Here is a 21903-nt window from a genome sequence, read left to right on the forward strand (position 1 = left end):
TTTTTGAGGGACTGTACAGTGTATAAAGCTTGTGCTTTATACACTGTACAGTTTGGATGGAAGAGTCACAATAAGAATCCAAGTACATACTGTATGGAACGGCAAGTCACACACCTTTAGCTGAAGAATTTCTTCATTGCGACTGACCTCAGTCTCAACAATTACCAGTGCAGGATGGGTAAAAATAAAATTGGTTCCATGGTAGACATCAACATTTTGCTAAGAACAGCAATTAAGGGTCTAATTTCCCTGTTATGAAACTGTGGCTCTTTAATGACTAAGAATTGTGGACACAGCCATGTTCAATTGAATACCACAGTACCTCTCTGGGCACCATAGTGCCAGCGCTGTCAGGTCAGTATTTGCAGAGACTATGCAACTGTAATTAGACTGTGGAATTCTCATTATGTGCAAAACCCAGACTGTGAGAAGACTAACGGCAGACTGCCTAGTCATGTGTTCAATATGCTAATGCAGGCTAGACATTTCTACACGACATATTTGACATATTTGAATCGCAATCCCCAGCCACAGTTCGCTCTGTCTGCTTACAGTCAATGTATTATGTATGAGCTCAGCCTTAATGCAAATACAGGGGACAAAATATCTCAGATGACTAGATTTTATTACATATTACATATAATAAAAAAGCATTTGGAGGCAAGGTGCTACTGTAAATCTTCAGATTTAGTAAAATTGAGATATACAGTATAGTGTAATATTTTACTGTATGTACTGAATGAAAAGGAAGCATTTTGAATTTATGTAAAAACACAAAGCGACTAGAAACAAGGAGTAATATTTCCATTCTGCAAGGGTGAAAAATATACAAAGCAATTGTTTTTCTTCACAAGAGTGAAAAGGTGCCACTTTTTAAAAAACAAATAGAATCAAAAACAGAATTATTTTCATTAAACCCAAGTCCTAGGCTGGATGCTGCTGTCACACACCCTTAAACAAGGCACTCTGTGCAAATTACTCCTGATGTATAATTAGGTCTCCAGGTTGTCATTGAAAATGAGACTTTGGTCTCACTTGACCTATGTGACAAAATAAAAAAAATGACAACGAGTCATGACAATGAGTAGTCTTATTTCTTCATGAATGTCAGTGCATTGATATTGTAATTTCTTCTATATTGGTAGTAAACATTAAACAAAAGTTTCTCACATTATGATTTTTTAACATTTTAAATTTTTTTGTTAAGTTACATTCAACGTTATGTGCTGCTGGCATTCAAAAGTGGAGAACACAATCATGTGAGCAACAAGCCTAACTGCATTTTGTAATATTTTTTTAATGTTAAGAAGTAATTAAAATATAGTAATGTTTGAGAAAAATACAAAAAACGCAAATAAGAATAAAACTATACGTTATTGTGTTGCTGATTCTCAGTGGTACTGTATATGAGAACACACCCATCAGAGACTTAAACACTTTAAGGCAAAATTAATCTTTTACTTAACATCCTTACTTTTTTTATGATTAATTGGCTCACCATTGAGTTATTTTTCTTTAGCTTGTATTAAAATATCTTGAAAGCATGTTTCATATAAGTTGCAATGCGTCCTTGAGGATCATGTGAAATTAATATTCAACCTTTGCTTTTGAAAGTACATATCTGTATCCACGCTACTGTACAGTACATCAGCTTATTAGGCCAGAGGTCATCCTGGTTTCTATTCCGTTAAGCAGATGCGAGATATCCACCGGATAAAACGTTTATAGTGCATTTTAACATGATGGAAATATTTTATTGAAAAAAGGACATAATGCCATTGTGAACAAGGAGTTATGCATCCCTACTTTTATTAACCAATAAACTTAAGCCAAAAAGTCCTTTACCAGAATTACTGTATGTCATGCCTCTGAAAATAACTGTTGCCTTTAAAATTATAAATATGCTATTCATCAAATTTTTAAGTGGCAGAGTTTAATGATAATCACTCATAATAAAATAACAATTGGTCTCCCACTGAGGCAGACACAGCGGAGCTTGCATTCAGTAAGGGAGGCTATTTGAGTTCCAATAAATGAATACCTCATTGAGCTGCAAACAATGTATAATTGGAAACAACAGTGTGTAAATGTGCCCAAGAAAGATTTGGGCTCTTCAAAAAGGCCAATAATAGAAGTGTGTAAGCAGAATGTAGGAATATCACCACTGAGTCGTTTTACGCTGCCTTGGACTGGTTTGGTTAGGTCCAACTTCAGATTCACAGCTGGGCACAGGTCATGGGTAAACGTGTTCACATGGGCAAAGGTTGATCTCTCTCATCATGTGGTCATTAAAAATCCCAGAGCGTTTCTCGAAAAGAGTAGGGGTGTAACTCCAGCGTCCTGGCCAAATTTCCCATTGGCCCTTCCCAACCATGGCCGCCTAATAATCCCCATCTATGAATTGACGTCATTACTCTGCTTTCCTCCCCACTGATAGCTGATGTGTGGTGAGCATTCTGGCGCACTACGGCTGCCATAATAATTGTAAGCAATTATTATTATTATTATCATCACTGGTCACGTCACTAGCTGACTGGGACTCCACAAGTGAAGGCACACAGATTGAGCACCACCGAGGGTAGGGTGGGAATAGCCAGCTGGGGATCTCTCAGTTCTTCGCAAACCCAGCCACCCCTGTGGCCTCCCACACCCTTGCAGGCATATCAAGCACTGTGTGGGGTGAGGGATGTGCCACTGTGGCAGATGGCGCGGAAGCTCTGCTACTGGGATTCATTGCCTGTGAGATGTTAAAGAGTGGGTGGAGTGGAGGAGCCCTCCTACACTTCCTCATCCCCTTGTGTGTGAAATCACGGGGTCTACAGAAAAACACACAATTGGCAGCTACTTAGTCTGGAGGGTATAACCAAAAGAACTGGTGATTCTGTTTAAAAAAACAAAACAGTTCATATTTCATTAGGCCTTGACCTCAATAGAAAAAAAAAGCTGCAGTGCAGAGCCTAAACTTTTCCATTTTATTGTGCTATCAGTAACGAGAAAAGCTTAGTTATTAATAAGCTGATAAACACTGTCTTGTTATTAATGCTGTCATTCCTTCTAGAAAGATTCAACTGCTAACTGTAGAATCCATGGAATTCTAAAACTGAAGTTACGTTACAGCTGGATAATGCGTCAGCAAGACAGCATGTCGAATACTGTGTACTATTTTGTTTGTCACTTTTCAAAAAGGGCAATGTTGATCTGGAATTAGCTCAAAGAAGTGCAACCTTGTAAATTCTCCCCTAGCAGTGAAGAAATGTCTTATAGAGGATATTTGACTGAAATCTCTTTCTTCTTGAACAGAGAAGACCGTGAGGAGACTCAACAGTCAACCCAACAGTCTTCTTCAAGATCAACAGTGAAACATGGACCAGTGCATTTAAGTGGAAAAATAAGAGGAAGACTGAGAACAGGCAACATATTTTTACACAAACAGTTGCAGGAAAGAAACAAGCTACCAAGCCACACTATTGACAAGGAACGATCTTCAAATGATAATTCTACACATGCTAGATGTTTCAAATGGAATCCTCTTGTGCACCACCTTTCTTTTGTTCTTTTTACATTCTTCAGAAATCTCTAATTCCAGGTCTGACCGGGCTGGGCTGTTAAACGTTGCTGTTGCCAAATTGCTTTAGTTCTCAAGATGAATAGAGAGAGAGTAAACATTTGAGATTTAAGGAACCCATCAGTCCTGACTGTGGAAGCACCTGCCAGGCAGTGATTAGTAGAGTTCAGTAACAGTTAGTTTACACCGATATCAAACGTGCCAAGTTAAGGCAAACTAAGAAAAGTAAGACAAAATTTATTGAGACACTAGTTCATTTTTCAAATACAAGAGCAACAATAAAACAAATTTAAGAGTTTGTTTCATGATGAAACTGTGGGGGAAATTTGGAGTTCATTAGTCAAACAGCAGGAGGCAATGTGGTGCAGTGGTTAACATTACTGCCTTGCAGCACTAGGGCCTACGGTTCAAATCCAGATGCCGGATTCTGTCTGCTTGAAGTTTGCATGGGTCTTCTCTAGATGCTTCGGTTTCTTCCCTCAGTGCACAAACATACTGGTAGATTAATTGGCTTCTAGGAAAACTGGTGCTGGTCTGACTCTGCGTCGTGTCTGAGTGCGTCCTGTGATGAACTGGTTTCCCATTCAGGGGGCATTCTGCCTTGTGCCGGTCGCTTGCTGGGATAAGCTAAAGCTCCCTGTGACCCTGAATTGGAAGAAGCTGTTAGAAAATGGCCAGAGCTGTATAGAAGAGAAATGCTTCAAATATGATAACATCAACAATTCAAATCAACTGCATTTTTATCTCAAGCTGAACCTCAAGGAACTTCACATAAAAGGAGCAACAATCACATTGTTCACATAGTTAATTTCAGTGTGCTTTTCTTTCTTTCATTTAATAATACACAGATGTGTTGAACGGAGAGAATTAAATATAATGCTGATGGATGACTTTGAAAGACTTTTTTTCTCACTGAGAAATTTCAATGCTGCTGTTTTTTATTTCAAAGTTGCTTAAATGGAAATATTGTGCACATCATAGAACTATTAACTCCCTAAAAGCCTACATTCTATTTGCATTCTTTGAACCTTAGTGTTTTAGTTTCCAATATAAAACTCCAATTACTGGGAGATCGTGCTTTCTCATCGCTACTTCAGAAGGATCTCCTAGCCCATATCAAACCTGGCAAGTCAGCCGTTACTTTCAAAACTGGTCTTAAAATGCAATTTTATACTATACAGAATTTTAATTATGTTAAATTTACTTTTTTACATTTCGGATTCGGATTCAATACTTATTGCCATACCAACTTAGTTGTTAGGAGTTTGCCTCAGTGTGCTCATAAGTTAGACAACTGGACAATAAAAACAGTAACAGCAAAAACATTAAATACAACATAACAAAAAGCCGTAAAGTGACAAGAAAGAATCTCATACAATATTAAAATAAAATGAAAATACCTGGTGCATTAGAAGGGTTTATAGTCCATGTACAGTACATGTATTTGTGCATATATATACAGTAGTGTTTGATTGTAGAGAGCCTCGGGGATCTGCATTATAATATATGCATTATGAAAGACACAATAATAATTATATTTTACATGATACATTTTAGCAACCAGAGGTAATCCATGTAAACCTGTCTCGTCTCACTCATCCTTTTTGATATCTTTGATTAATATCTTGTACATCAATCAATCATTTTTCATATTTTAATGGTGTTTTTGTGGTTGCTTTTTCATGATAATAAATCAATGAGCTTTTCAGGGAGCAAAACGGCCCTCTGCACCTGAGCCATTAATCACATTGGCAAGTGGCAAATCAGTCTGACGGTGCCTCAGATACACTCCAGCTGATATCCCAGGGAGTTATTTTCTTTCCTTCTGCTTGTGGTGTTCTTCATTTTCTATGCACGCCAGCAAATTCTTTTCAGAATCAAGGAAGAACAATTACAAATAAGATAGAAAAAGTCAGACCCATTTTTTTGGTGGTTAATAGTTAAGGCTTCAACAACATTGCTGTGTAGCTTGTTCCAGATTCCGTTATGTTGGTGTTCTGACAGCCACAGTTTAAATTATTTATACTTCTGTTTCAATGGTTTCCTTGGGATTCCCAGATCCGCTCGTAAAACCACTTTAAAAGCCTCCATACTTACCCATAATTACATGCATAGAGATTTTTCTAAATGTTTTTAGACTTCCAAGCATGGAAGCCACTAAAGATTGTTAGGATTTTTCAATTTATTAGACATAAACTATTTGACCAATCAACTTATAACTTGGGAAAAGTCATTTTAGAGACAGTACAATTACAATATGGGAACAAGATGGCCTTGCACAATAAACATCATAGTTTTATCCAGTGATGTTTGTGTCTCAGGATATCTCAAAGCATTTTCCAATCAAAAGAACAACAATGAAAAACTAATACTTAGGCAAATGCATGGGTAATGCATAGAACAAGTTGAGACAAAGAAATGTCAATAAAGAAATCTGGAAATGTAAGTCTGAACACTTTTAAAGAACTTTAAAAAAAACGGTAACTGGAAGTCATGTACTGTACAGTCTGAGTTTAGATGTGCAACTGCAAAAAGACCATTTGCCAAATGCATGGCATCTCATCATGGGGACTCACAGCGCACCAGAATCCAGTGAGCAAAGCTGTTGGGATGGAGTTTAATAATTCAGCACACTTTTGAGGTGGCAAGAAGCCGGATTATAAGTCTTAATTAGACAGGATTTTAAACCAATGACACACTTAATAGAGTGCCAATGCAGCAAAGCCAAGACTTAAGATCTTGTTAAAACGCTTGAAGATCACTTTTGAACAAATCAAGCCTGCTGATTGCATTATAAGAGGTATAAAGAAACATTCAATAATTGTAATCCAATACACAGAAAACAAAGGCATGCGTATCTCAGCATCTGACTGGGACAATATAGACCATAAACAGGCAACATTAAGCAGGTGAAAAAAAGAAACATCCTTGTAATATTTAGGAGTTTTTTTTTACGTTAGTAGCTGATCTAGTCATTTATTTTACACAGTTCGTGCCAAGACACCACTTACCAGGAACTTGCTACAATACATGAAATGTGGTGCTAGTAAGTAAATTTAACACACATTTCTATACTGAATTATAACAGGGTTCTGTTGGTGCTTTGCAATTTTCAGATTAGTGAAGACAAATAATTCTTAGACATTTTTTTCTTTGCTACTAACATCCACTCAATTTCAGTCTTATATATTGCTTTCCTATAATATTCAGGACAACAGAACTTGCTGTTAAGCCTTCAAAACTGTTTTCAGCTTTCTATTTATTATTTACTTTGAACTGATACTGCTACAAACTCACTCTCAGCTGCAAATGTGTCCTAAAATACAGTATAACCTCATGAAAGAAAAGTTAATACATTTTAATATATTTTGTCCAAATATTAGTGATGATTTGTTTTTTTTTTGACAGTTCTCGAGGTCCACTCAGATGATTCAGTTTCCAAATACTTCAGTATGATTTATCATTCCCCAGTAGAACCTAAGATACATCTTTGAAGGTATTTAGCTTGACAAAATCATTATCATAAGTTAACACAAACTTATGTGCCCAAAGGCACATAAAATTTGATGAACTATTCTTTCATTGATTCATTTAAATCAATTCAATTAATTTATTTCTAATAAAATGCTTAATCAAACATTATAAAACATTTATGGCAAAAATGTAATTTAAAAGGTACAGTACATAGAACACTAGTAACACAAGCAGACTTCTAACAATACCGAGTTACATTATGCACACTGCAAAAAACATTAGCTCATTTTTCCAATATAGATTTTTATTTCTTAAGGGACTGCGGAACAGTCTAGACAAAAATAAAAATGACTAATGAGCTTCACAATATTGACCTAATTTTTACACTAGCAAGTCTAGTTGAGAGTGTGCATCATATGCCAGAACCTAATTGCTAGTATTAGGGCCAATACATATCATAAATGACCACTCTATCAGCACAGCAGTAAACAGATGGGAGTCTGCCATGAATCACACGAATATAAAAATTCTCACACACATATATATATACACTAAGAAAATATGTACTGTACATAACAGTATGTGTAATTTTGCACTCCTAGATCATTTTTCTTACATTTTGCGTTCCTGTTCTAGCAAAAAAAACAGATGAATATATTTTAATTTTGAATATTAATATATAGGATGACTGTATTTATTCAATATTTTATTATGCTGTTCAGTTTTATGCAGGCTGCTGTGCACTCGGGGATTAAAAATGTTTCACTGATTATCATACACCTTTACACCTTTATGAGGTGACAAAGGCAGCTGGTTCCTTAATATGAAAATATACCAAAGCACTCTGGAAATGCAAGACCTGTTTTCAAGCTAAATATTAATTAGCAACCATGTTAACAAACTAAACTGTGTAAGTGTGATATTATGAGAGGATGTGCTATTTAAGTATAAAATATTAAAGCTCACATTATCTTCTTATACTCATGGTTACACATACAGTAGATTGCAAAAGCTGTAATACGAAATGTGTCCTTGTGAGTTTGCACTTACATGGGTGATGTGCATATGCAAAAAAAAAATACACTGAGGTTTTAATAAGACTGTGATGATTTAATTACCATGAAATCATCCCATGAAATCATGGAATCCTATGGAATTATACACGGTCATGTGCCCTACCCCTAGTAACATCATGACTCCACATCGCTGTGACATTCGCAAGGAGCAGCAGACATAGATGGATGACTACTATACAACACACAGCACATCAATTTTAACAACAGCCTCCTGGGTAATGGCAAAGAATGCAGTGTTCTAATTAATCCATGCACTGCACCTCATTTAGCAGTGACAGAACCCCTGTACGGCATTTGGGACAGGTTTGGCTAAGGTGTGGGGACCATTAAGGTCAGGTTTAGGAGGAGGCTTTTCAACTGCACTGTGTGATAATTTACTTGTTTTTGGACCAGCAGCTCCAGCAGCACAATCAGTTAATCTCTCGGCATTATAGTGTTAGTTCACACAGAGCAGGGCTCATTCAAGATGTTCTGCTTCACAATGGGACATCATGTACTGGTCATCATGCCTATAATCCAATTAAGCACTTGTGGGGGAAATTGGGTAGCCACATACAGTACTTCAACATCTATAGTTCCACTGTCACATATCACTCCAGACTGTGCGGCTGGTTGGAGTACTGTAAGATCCCTGTGGTCCATGTCTAAAGTCTCTTCCAGCTGGCACCACACCTATTGAATGCCTATGCCTGAGCTGATGATGGGCAAGCCAGGTACAGACAGAAAACAAAGCAGAGAAACAGCTGTAATACACAATGAGGGGAAATGCTGCAATTCACTATGCAATGAAGGAATGCAATGAGGAATACTTCCATCACCCTGATATTGTGCTACACTGAATTATTTAGTCAAATGTGGGAGCTGGTAGGAAAACATGCAACTACTGTACATGTATTGTATTTAAAATAAATTTATAGATCTCCACATTTGCTGTGAATGCTGTTCTGTACCATTTAAGAGTACATTTTCTGACTCTTTTTGACAGGGTATTAGACTATTCACATCAGGCCTTGTCCTCTCGGCGATAACAGTGAGCTGTTACTGTAAGTTATATGATGTTCCATCACAAAAAATCTACTGTTTCTTTTAAATGTCATATAACGTCTTTAGACAAGAACCAGGGCAACCCAGGCAGCTGCAGAGGGTCCTTGTTAAAATGTGATATTATCAAGCAGGACTGAAAAGGGCCGAGTAGCCTCATCAGAATACAGGTCAGACAATGAGATGAGGCAGCAGAGACTTCACAGCAGGCTAAATCCAGCTGGATGGAGAAGAGCAAAAAATAAGACACACCTCTATCCATTTTCTAAGCAAATGCCATCAGGGAAGCCAGTCTATTCCTGCAAGCAGCAGGCAAAAGGCAGGGTACAGCCTGGATTTGATACCTGTCCATCGCAGGACACATACAGACACAAATACAGAGAGCACATTACGTCCAGAATGGAACCCAGCACTGCAAGGCAGCAATTCAATGCAATTTATTTTTTTATAGCACCTTTCACAACAAGGTTGCCCCAAGGTGATGCTAACCACTGTGCTGCCCTGCAGCCACCCAAACTTATCTTCATTCGAAATCACTGGGTTGAACACACAGCATGTTTTTATTTTGATATGATCAAATGTATCTATGGAATTACTCAAAAAATAAAACATAATATATTGTACTCATTCATATTAAGCGCATTGAATAGAAAGTGTTCACATGAAACAACAATAACAGATTTGATGTTGCTGTCCTGATACTTTTGATGGTCATTGCATCACATTTCTTAGTCAAATAGATTATTGTGACTAAGTTTGGGGCCAATTCCAATACTGAATTAAGCTAAACAGTTAAGGTGCTTGTTCCTGGATGTATAGAGAAAAGACCACACCCAGGTTCATGCAGGAACATCACTTCACTAAACTTCATCTGTGTTTTCAGAACAATACCCACCATATTTGAAATCACTTGGCCAAACACTGAACATTGAACAGGAGCAGTTTGTGTTAAGATGCCATGTTTCAGTCAGCAGTGGGTAGCTGGCAGGAAAATTATCCCTTATCAAAAACACTTTAACTTTGGCTGCTCAAACAATATACTGTACCAAGGTTTTGATCCAATCTGTGTTTCACCCAGGAAGAATAGATTGTCAAGGATGCTCCTGTATACGTTTTACTTACTTTAAAAGGGGTGAAGTCATTCTGTCCCTCTTCTGAATGCTTCAGTGTAATTTTATTTTGCATTTGACATTTTCGGGTTTAATGCTCCACTCATATGTTCTATAGTAATGTAATGATTTCTTGCTTTGGCACTGGTAGTTTTTAACATTTCTTTTGCAACTTTGCCTCCTCAGCATGTTACAAACACAGCTTCAGATTTTACATTTGACTAACCAGGAACAAAACACAGATTGTTTTAGAGCTGAGGGGCTGAACACCTATTACACCATCTCTACAGTCTTACTTACCCACTGGTAGAAAAAAAAAACCTTAGAAGACAAGAGCCAGACAATACAGCAAAGAAGGCCATAAGCAGTCTGTGCCTGTGGCAACTGTTGTCAATAGAAATGCTTTATTAATGCATTGTGACATTTTCTATCCATGCAGCTAAGTACAATGTGCATAAGGAATCCTCTTCATAAAAAATATGTTTTGACATTGAAATGTCAAGTATCACAATATTGTCTTTGGAGAAGAGCAAGAGTGAAACAACTTAATTAACTTAAAATAACGTGACTAGCTGTCAGTTTGTTGGCATCACTAAGCAGCCAAGATCTGGAGTTTTTCTCAGTGTTCAAAAGGCATCAGGATAAGTATAAAGCAGTGTTCAGTGGCTGAATCATCACACTGCATAAGGAAGTACTTTTAATAACTTCATCCTTAGGGTTATAGCAGTTACAGCAGAAAAAAAACTGTATTACGGTTTTAGAATCTTAGGTTTTATTCCTTGCTTTCTCCCTGTGGCAGTGCACCTGCTGAGCTCAACCCATGCTGAGAATGTAAATGTGACAGTGTTCAACGGATCAATGTTGCTCACACATACCTGTACTTTAACATTCAAGTTAATACGATACACACAAGGTCTATAAACCAGAGGTAAGCTTTTAAAAATGACTCTTCTAAAGACACTAAATAACTACCAAAATGTATACACTGTATACACATAACTATTTGACCAAGTAACATACCGACTGTAAGTTTGTTACATTATTTTCATAATAATATACCAAGTGAAAAAGAGTGAGAAGGTGACCTGCTGCTGATGTCATGTAAATACAATTCTAAATATAGTATATATACATGTACACTGCCGTTTGTAGGCAGTGTAATGATACATACTGTATGCTGTTTTATTTAATACATGTAGAGTGTGCTCTCCCCAATGAATGATTGTGTGCAGTAGCTTTCCTGGTGGCTGTAAAGAATGGTAAGGTACATGGCACATGGATTAGTTTGTTTTGAGGACTCCGAATGGAAACAAGACAGGATAATATCATGAACAGGTTGGACATAAGAACATGGAGAAGTGCTAGTGGGGTATTCAGAGAACATGCAAACAGGACAGATGTAGACAGTGATGGGCAGAATACTACTTTAAGTCCCTGCACTTCCACTGAGTGAAAAAGCTTATGATTTGCTGAAACGACATTGAAGTTTTGAATGGCCAGTGAGACTTGCTTATCTCACAAAAAGGGATTATCGTTCTCGAAGTTCTCGTCTGTGAAGTCTGACAAATCCAGGCCTAATGAAGGACAAGAAAGATTACACGTGCTCATTCGTTCAATGATGAGCTGTCCAGGGTACTCATGCTGTGGACATTTTTTAGAACAATAACTACTCTAATGCCTTTTAGATAAAGAAACTAGAGAATCAATTTTAGTTTGTTTTATTCATATTAGCTTTAAAGAATATGAACTAGACCAGACTTTTTTGTATTGTTAGATTGGTGTTATACAATAGTACTGCCAATAAAAACCACATTAAGCAAATAAAAATATGATATAGGATCTCTTCAGATACTAATTCTCTTTAAATTTGAAGTCTTCTGGAGGGGCAGTGGAAAATTAAAGTCAATGATATGCCATTTGTCTTAGCTTTTCCCACTTTTTTTCAAAAGGCTTTTCATCAAGAATGTGTGTGTGTGTGATAAATGCAATTTGTTATAATATCATTAGCTAATAAAAAATAACATTTATTATCTATACACACACATTAACTTAAATTTAAACATCAAATTAAACATCCCTAGCAATGTTGATGAAAATTCCAAGATATAGAAAATTACTGAAAAAGTTCTTAACGTGCTTCTAGCTCACTGTATCGTACCAAAACAGTTTACAAGGCACATAAAATACTGTTATCCTGTTTGAAGTTTGTATTTAAGAAAGGCTTGGTTTTAAAAATGATTATAATGGACTCGATAAAATAATGATTACTATTAATATACTCAGGGAGACAAGTTAGCATTCATTAGATAATTACAGCAGAAAATAAAAAGGATAGGATTTTAAAACAATTTATACTGTACAATAACATGTGATACTTTTATTAACTGTCAGTCTGGCAAGATTTAGCAAAAATTTAGGCATGCTTTTCCTAACCTGAAGGGCTACGTATGAAATATTTAGTCTCAATAAGCTTATTCTAAACTTAAAAATGGTATTTAATCAAGCAAAGTACAGTAACAGTATTTAGGTGGTATAATTTCCATACATAGCTACCCTCAAGATAATCTGTACTTCAATTACAGCTGTTTTCAGGTTAGGGACGTATTTAATGTATTGGAGATGCATAGGTAGTATTACTACCATGGCTCCATGTGTGTAAAAGAAAATAAAAGAAAATATATCTAATATATATATAGTGTATATACAAACAATAAATATTTATATTTGCCCTGGTATCGTGTGTGGAAAACAAATATATATTTTTAGGTTTATATCTGTTTATGTTTTATATACTGTATGTCTAATATGTCTTAACTCACAGTCAGAAGATGAAGAATTCTCATGGGTCTGATTTAAGAAACCCCTGAGGAATTGTGGTCTGGACTGGGATGGAAAATTGAGGCTGTCAAGCAATGTAAATGAATTATAATTGAAGGCCCTGCTACAGCAGGTGGAGACATTGAATATAAATAGTATAATTACTGCAATGCAAATATGTTCTGTAAACAGTAATAATGCCAGTTTAGGGCGACATGCATTGAGTGTAAATTATTTTACAACATAAAATAATAAACAATAAATGTAATAAAAATAATAAAAAATAAATGTATCAAAAAAGGCATATATGTATAAATTTAACATGAAAATGCTGGTGCAAAGAGCTGAAAGAAAACAAAATTGCATCCTGGTTTAGTGTGCTCTCCTGGTTTTAGCTGTTGTAAAGCATCTGGCTGTTTGGTATGGGAAGGCTCATTACAACCATTTCAATTTCAATTCTTTTTCTTGAGATTGTTGAACTACTTTGACAGTTAAGAAATGAAACAAAAGCATGGTATTCACTCATTGCATAAAGGCAAGGATCTTGTTATCCAAATTCTGCTGTATTTTACAATATAGCTACAGCAGCTAAGTGTTAAAGGCAGAGGAAGACAACTGTCGAAAAAGAAAAATAAGAACAGCATGATTTGAAAGATAAATTTGTAAATTCTTAAATGGGCTGGTAAAGCACTATATAGACATTTATCAGCCTAAGTTTCACAAGAAGTAGTTTTCTCATACAATGCAATCCGTTTAATTAATTAAATAAAATAATGCCACTGTCCATAGAATAGTGTGATGCCACCAGGGTGGGTCACCATAGGGCGGTCTTTATAGGTGGGTCCCTGCCCAAACCCATCCCTCAGAAGCTATAAAGATAATCAGTACTCTTTATATATAATAGTGTGAGATTACAACCACCATCAAAGAAAATAAATAACCAAAAGAATACCTAGCCATTTGCTGGGCTCCTATCACTTCTTAATAGCAACAGATTAAGAAAATGAGCAGGAGGCTGCTTACCTGCAGTCACACAATACCAGCACTGTTGTATTCAATTCTAATGCCCTTGGTGGTTACTCAAAAAGCTTTGACTTCAGATCAGGACTCGCAAATGAGGTCATATGTGAGTTAAAGGTGTGGCACTTCAGGGGAAAGGCACCGCCCTCCTGTGGTGACTTCACAACAGGATCTGTTATTACAACTGCATCATTATTCACAGTGTTAATTCCACATGAGTGCACATTTTGAAATTGTATTGCGTTCAAATGTATTAAGGAGAAAACTGTAAGCACATTTAGGGATACCATAACTTAGCAAACATCAAAATGATACGTACTGTATATGAAACAGACACAGAGATCTGAGCTGAAATAAATTCCAGATCTGAAACATATAACAAAAGGTAGGCAGGAAAGTAGAGGAGGGATATAATATCTATAACTCCAAACCTAATTGACTTACTACATGGGTTTGTTGAACTTTATAGAGCCAACTTAAAAATGAACATACCCTGTATCCTTTTACTCCCACTTAAAATGATGGACAATTTAGATTACCAGTTCTTCTTACTCTAGGTGATTAATACTTGCTCACTAATGTCAGGTCAACACTTTTAACAGCATTTGAAATTTGTTTAGATATCTTGCCATGTCTCTTTAAAAAACAAGTGTAATCTGCAAACAATATTTCTTATTCCTTTCACTCAACTTTCAAACAATAAAATTGAATATGTTAAAAAGATTAAATGAGGTTATTAACAATGGATAGAAATTGGTTCCCATACAAGAAAAAGTGAAATAGAAAAGGCTCATTCAATTTAACGAGTTTTTCACGTTTTACCACAATGGCTAGGGGTTGTGTTGCAACACAATGTCTGATGTCAATGAAACAATGTCTGATAGCTCGCTTTGCTATGTAGCAAAAGCTGTTTCAGCGTTAGTATATGTGACATTAATAGTCTGAATTATGTCCTTAATAGTTATCCAATTTTACAAGTTAAGTCATTCAACAGAATATCTAACATCCAGATACTAATCAGATACTTGCACTAGAAAACAATTTAATTGTCTTTGCTTTGTATAGCCACAGGGCCAGGTTAAAAGGTTTTTAATTCCTATTTCATATACTGTACCTGCAGGGCCAAGGCTGAGTTCATTTGTCCTATTAAAAAATACCTATAGCAGGTGAGGCATTGTCAATGTATAGAAGTATGTTGCAACAGCTGCTAGTAGGAAGAACATTACTTCTGATGATATGCTTAAAATAGTTTTAGTGCCAGATGATGAATCTTTTGGACTCCATGTCTGCAAGGAGACAAACAGGTGACGTATAGTTACATACAAGAATACTGGATAACAGTGGCATGGTTACATGGTTACCACTTTGCAGATTTATGGTCTTCAATTTGATTGCAATGTAGGGTATTTTGTCCCATCAGCATTAATGTATCGCTTCTTATATTAGATACATAATTAACACCTGCTATTCCTGGATATTCTCTCCAGGCATGCCAGCTGTTAATTATGTATCTAATATAATCCATAAGACTGGAATACCTCAGATGCTCATCATACAAGGCAATGGGTAATTTATGGCAATAAAAGGCTCATTCCGCTTTCTAATATGTAATAAGCCAAGAAGAAAATGGCTTGTCTTCTGCTCATGATAGCCTGAATGTGAGAGGGTTAAATTTTCTGAGGCAGCTGAAAGACAGAATCAATTATTGCTCAAATATCTTAGCACACAGCTTTTGAGAAACAAAGTTATAAACTAACATATTGGTAACATTCTTCAATATGCCACAGGTCACACTATAATGAAACACTAATTGGTAGCATTATAAAGGAGTCCAAAAAAATACTGTGAACTTTTCATTGTCCCTTGTCAGGTCAAAGCCTAAGCAAAGAGAAAGTGTGTGGGTTTAGAATTTTTAAATCATTTTAATGAGGTACAGGCTCTAGAGGACTGATATATATATAATATAATATATATATACGGGTATAAAATATTTGAGGGTATTTCCAACACTAGGAATTCGCTATTTTCTTTTTCATAATAAGCTTTGAGTAACTCAGTAAAGGTTCCAATTTAGGTTGTGAAATTAGCCTTACAATCCAAATCTTCAAATCCACAGCTTCAAATCTTACAACTTAGATAAAACTACAGGTCATTAGCTGACTGTGTCCAGTGTCCAGGGAGCCCCAAGGAGGCCAAGAGCCATCAGAGCTGGAAGACCTTCAGTCAGGACAATCTTGAGCTGCCCAGGAGTGGCCAGATGCCTGTGAGCTTACAGTGCTGTCAGTGAGAGATCATTATTCCAACCACAATGGGCTTTGCCTTGGGCACCATGCCCATGGAATCACACTGTGAATGAGGAGCAGATGGGCCTAATAGCACACAACTGAAGTAAAGCATGTGTGACTCTTATCATCCCTCCTGTGCAAGAATGAAGGCAGCATGCACCGAGCCCACTTAGTTAACAAGTGGGGTTTCCAAACTGGACGATTATGAAAAGAAAAATGTCTCATGTTTCCAAAACATGTTTCCAGAGTTTTCTTTTTTGAAGTGCTCTTTGATGAACTGTCATAGTTAAATTTATCATCAATTGCAATAGATCTTTTTCTTCTACAAATGCATTACGAAGTTGGATAGTTTATTTCTGGTTCCAGTTTATTTTTCCTGGTCAAGAGTAATATTTTAAGAAGGTTCATATGAGTTCCACAAAAAATATATTCTTGTAGACATCTATTAAAACATTCTATAATTATATATAATTTAGAGCTTACAATTTCATATTTTAGCTCATTTTAAAATGTGGTAACTAACAGCATTTCCTTCATACACATAGTATACATTGGCTTATACATCTGTGTTTTGCCCCTTTGTATAAATATTCATCCATTTTCTAACCACTTTATCCAGAATCCCGAAGGAGCCAGAACCTAAACCAAGAAGCAATGGGTGCAAGGCAGGATACACCTGGATGTGATGCCAGTTCTTTGAAGAACACATGTACAGTATAAATATATTTTTATATATTTATATACTGATTTGCATGAAACATACCCTGCCATACCGAAAAGGCAACAAAAATTAAATAGCATCAATTTTGTCTTTAATACATTCTCACAATAGAGCATAACCAACATTTTTTCACACAAGCATTAGCAGTGCATCCACCTGTTCTTTACACTACTTTACAGTCCTAGTTGTTCTCCACAGCAGGTTTACACTGGTTGATACAGACTCTGTCACCCTCCTAAACACAACGGAAACCAAAAACTTCAATGAGATTAAGGTCAGGCTACCAAATCAAAAAATGATTTTAGGCACAAATGTGTTTTTTATGAGTTCCCTAGATATATTATACTAACAAAATGAACAGAATTGCATGTTTAAAGTTTACATTTCTGTATCTTCTGCATGGAAAATTATTATCTTTTAAGTTATTTACATACTTATTCTCTGACAGTTTATAGCTATAGTTGCAAGCTTTAAAATACCACTGTTAGGTCCACAGGGAGACCTTTTATATGTAAAATAGTTAAAGAGCAGCCCAAACTCAGTTGAGGCCCACGAGAAAGAAATACTTGGAAAAAAAGGTCAAACTTCAATTTTCCAGTCAGATGATTTTTCGTCTCCTTGCAGAAGAAGTTGATCCAGTGCCCTTGTAAAATGAACCAATTTTGTGACTTTCAAACAAGCCCTTAGGATTACAGGGAAGAATGATAAACAGTGACATCCAACAGAAGATCCTCATCCTGAGTCTCAAGCATGGTGGTTGGAGTATCATGGTTTAGGGCTGCTTTGCTGCCTCAGGACCCTGACAGCTTGTAATTACTGACAAAACTCAACATTGTATTGGCAAATTCTGGAGAAGAATGTCAGATTATCCATTTGTCAGCTGAAGCTGAGCCAAAAGTGGGTCATGGAGCAAGATAATGATGCTAACATACAAGCTGAAAAAAAAGGCATTTTGGATTGACCAAGTCAGAGTCTGGACCTACTATAAACCCCCATTGAAATATTATGGCAGGACTTCAAGTGTTTATACAAGGAAATCCTCAAATCGTTAACTTGTAATAGTTCTGTAAGGAAGACTAGGCCATAATTCATAAAAGCCAAAGTGAGAAATGGATAAACAGTAACAGGACACATCTGGTTGCTCACACAGGAGAAACAGTTTTGTATTTTTTATTTTTAAAAATACACACCTACGTGCTGCCTCACAAAAGTTAATGAAGATAAATTAAACAAAATATTCTGTCATTTAATGGAATATACAAATCTAATTTAAATAACTATTTTATTGTTGTTTTGCGATACCAATGGATTGATATTAGAAAAAAATGAACATTTTATAAAAGGTAGTAGGTCCCTGTCCACGAGAAAAAGAAAATCCATAAAATTGATTTTTCTAGCCAAGACCAGATAACATGAATGAGAACCTGTGTAGCATTACAAATTACAGTGTTTTAAACTTTGTGATAGCACTGTGAACTCCTTTAAAGAAAATCCCCAGAGCTTCTACATCAATCTGGTGACATCTGCTTACGCTTCTTGAACAATTTACTGCATCCCTGAACACCCAATTTCACATGAAATGGAGATGTAATAGCCCACCGGCTCTAACAAGTATCTGTCATCGCTTTGCCGTAACCTTTGATTTACCTACTGTATTATTTTAAGGTTAAGGTATCTATAAACTGACTACACGCACCAAAGTGCACAATAACCTCTTGAAAACAACGTTAGGGTTTTTGTTTGCTTTTAGTCTGCAAAAATCATACCCATTATATCCTTAGAATAAATCATCAGAAGCTCAGTTGTTTTTAAAAAGGGAAGTAAATTACTAGTTATTTTTCTTACATACTCACCAGCCTGGAATAACCAATTGTTCAAGACGCAGGCTTGAAACAAGGATTCCTGTGTACTACACAGGAATAATTGAAGACACACAGATCCGCTTCTCAGAAAAGCTCACCAGCCAGAGCCAGTTATCTGTTTACATGTTGTAAGCTCTATGGTGCTTTCCAGTAGAGTTCCAGGGAACAGCAACACTATTTTTTTTATATTTGGGATTTAAAAAGAATCAGAATTGAAGACTGCATTTCAAACCACAGTAAAAATCAAATGTACACAGGATAGATCACATTACATGGATCACGTTGGAAACTTTCTGTTATATTCTGTGAACCACAACCTGTACTTATTCTCTTGTATATTGCATTACAATAGTCATTATAGTGACTAGTTAGCTGGAAGGGCCCCATCACGTCACAATTCTCGCGGGATTTGCAACAACATGGCGACTTACAGTACTTTCACAAAGTTCACCATTTTGTGCTTAATTCAAAATTTGAATTTTTTTTCTATCACGTTAATTAATTTATTTTGTTACCAAATTTTAATAAACGGTCTGAGAAATTTGGACTGCAGTTCCCCTTTAACACTGACCGGAGGAGTGCCATAACCACAACAATAACATGATTGCAAGCCTTCAGACAACTAACCCACCCCATCCTGGTAGCACTCTGCCACAAGTATACATCTCTCATTGTACTGTATATCCAATACCAGAAATTTTCATTGGACACACCTGTTGTGAGAAATTTTTGCAGAAAGAAACCGTAACATTTCAGAGCAACTAGAAATTGGAAAATATATAAACAATATCCTATGGTAATGTTAAAAATATTCCTATACAATTTACGTTCTACACATTTTGTATTTAAATATATTCCCAAGTTTTCTATTCATGAACATAGACTGTACTGTATGTTACATGCTTGTTTTCTCTTATTTTGCCTTTAGGAGAACTCCTTACTCCCATCTTCAGCTAATGACTGGTGTTTGATAGATAATAATAACATCAGCAACATTTAGAGCAGTCTATATAAACTCAGTCTATGGCTTGATCAACAATTTTCAGCACTGTCAGCATGGACAGCTCCCCAGCCAACTCAGCATGTCTGACAGGACTATTAAAGAGAGCACTGAACAGCCTTATCTCACATTGAATTATAGCACAAGAAAAGGGCCATGACCTGAGCCATAGATCTATCCCAAATGTCCCTGACTGATGGCTCTGAAAAGCCAAACAGGCATGTCTCCCTGTTGACACTGGCTTCTGTCTGTTTCGCTGGTTTGACTTTTCAAAGAGCAGCAAGATTTCAATGACTATTTAATATTTCCCAAATTCACGCTTGTCTGGGGTGAGTGGAATGATAGGTTTTCGCTTGTAGAAAATTCAGCTGCATTTGAGTTTGTTGCTCAATGAAGCTGGCTTAATTAGAAATTTGCTGTCAACTGGTCATCTGTTCTGCCAGAAGAAAAAGAGGAATGGAGAACAGGGCAGTGAGTTTCTTACTGCTGACAAAATTGAGTATGCATATTTAGGAGCTGCAATTTGTTTTTGTGCAATACGGTATTCATAATTAACAGAGACAGCAGTAACAATAACAATTAAAGTGTCAGGGAACCGTTTATACACATTTTAAAACGTTAAGACTTACTAATGCAAAGCTGTTCAGCTGCAAACTGAAAGTTTTCCATCTCATTTCCAGTGCATTTTATGGGGGGTAACTGTTGAGTTTATAGGCTGCTATGGTTCAAGCTACAGGAAGTGGACAAAAACACCAATGTAATGTCGCTTACTGTAAAAGGACTTTGAGCCAACACCTGAGCCCAGTGCAGCTTGTATGCAGAGTGGCTTAAATTGTACCAGTGTCTGGAATTCTACAGGAACAATGGGACACCGTTCTTCGTCTTATGGCTGTTTGATGGAGGTGGAAAAATGATGTCTCATTCCAGAATATCCTGAAAATGCTTAGATTCGTGCAAATCGGTGATGCCATAATATACAGTATGGATAACACCAGTGTCATGCATCAGACAACTGGGAAAACTGTTGTGGATGTGATCGGGTGACTTAGAGGTGTTTGACATGGAAAAAAAGATTTTAACAAATATTGCAGATCCTAAGAGAATTAAAACCAACATGTTTTAACCATTTCTCAACTGTGGTTAAGAACCAAAAGTTTTACTCCATATCAGTTCTTCCTCTTCTGTTTACCTGCTCAAGGTCCCCTCAATACTTTGTTCAGAAGGTTTCTTTTGTGTTCTGTTGTTGACTTGACTATTGTTTACAACAAAACCTTATCATTGAATTAAATTCATAATCATTGAATTAAAAAAACCCCCGAAAACATTTAAATAAAAATTCCCTAGCAGGATAATTACTATTCAGAGCATGCAGCAGTGCTAGTGTGCAAACTGCAAAAGGAACAAGTGGAGGTTACATCAATGCTGACAAGCAAAAAGGAAGAAAAAAAACATTTTGGCAGAGGAGTCTTATAGAGTAGTCTGTTAATACTTTAATGATATTGACTAATTAGAAACATATCTTAAGGTTTGACAAGTATGACTATGAAATGTCTTGTGTATTAAGTTATTTCACTTTAATTACAATTTCAATAAGCCTCCCTGATAAATGTGTTGGGAGTTAATCCCCTTGTTTGCCTCTTAACGTCAAAATACAATTCTTTACTCTTCCCTTCCATACTAAAATACAGGAATCTCACCAAACCCTGTCTCCTGAGCTTTGAAATGAACGTTCTGTAAATTCACATCATTTTCATAGAAGAATCACAATTTGCAAGCACTGAAGACCAAACAATAAATCTGTCTTTATTTCAGTGGTATTCAGTTCAGTCAATTTAATTACATTAATTTATACCAAAGTGCCTTTAGATTCATATATTAATCCACATATAATTGATAATATTATATTTATAGTATTGTAACGCATACGGCCTCC

The 21903-nt window shown here is 36.2% G+C and overlaps 1 protein-coding gene across 1 annotated transcript in view; it reads right to left on the minus strand.

Annotated features, from left to right (window-relative positions):
* Positions 1-21903, minus strand: part of LOC148839581 (dihydropyrimidinase-related protein 5) — a 66714-nt gene that overhangs the window by 22469 nt on the left and 22342 nt on the right. The window lies entirely within an intron of this gene.

Source organism: Atractosteus spatula, chromosome 2 (genome assembly GCF_055471065.1).
Source record: "Atractosteus spatula isolate fAtrSpa1 chromosome 2, fAtrSpa1.hap1, whole genome shotgun sequence".
NCBI lineage: Eukaryota > Metazoa > Chordata > Actinopteri > Semionotiformes > Lepisosteidae > Atractosteus > Atractosteus spatula.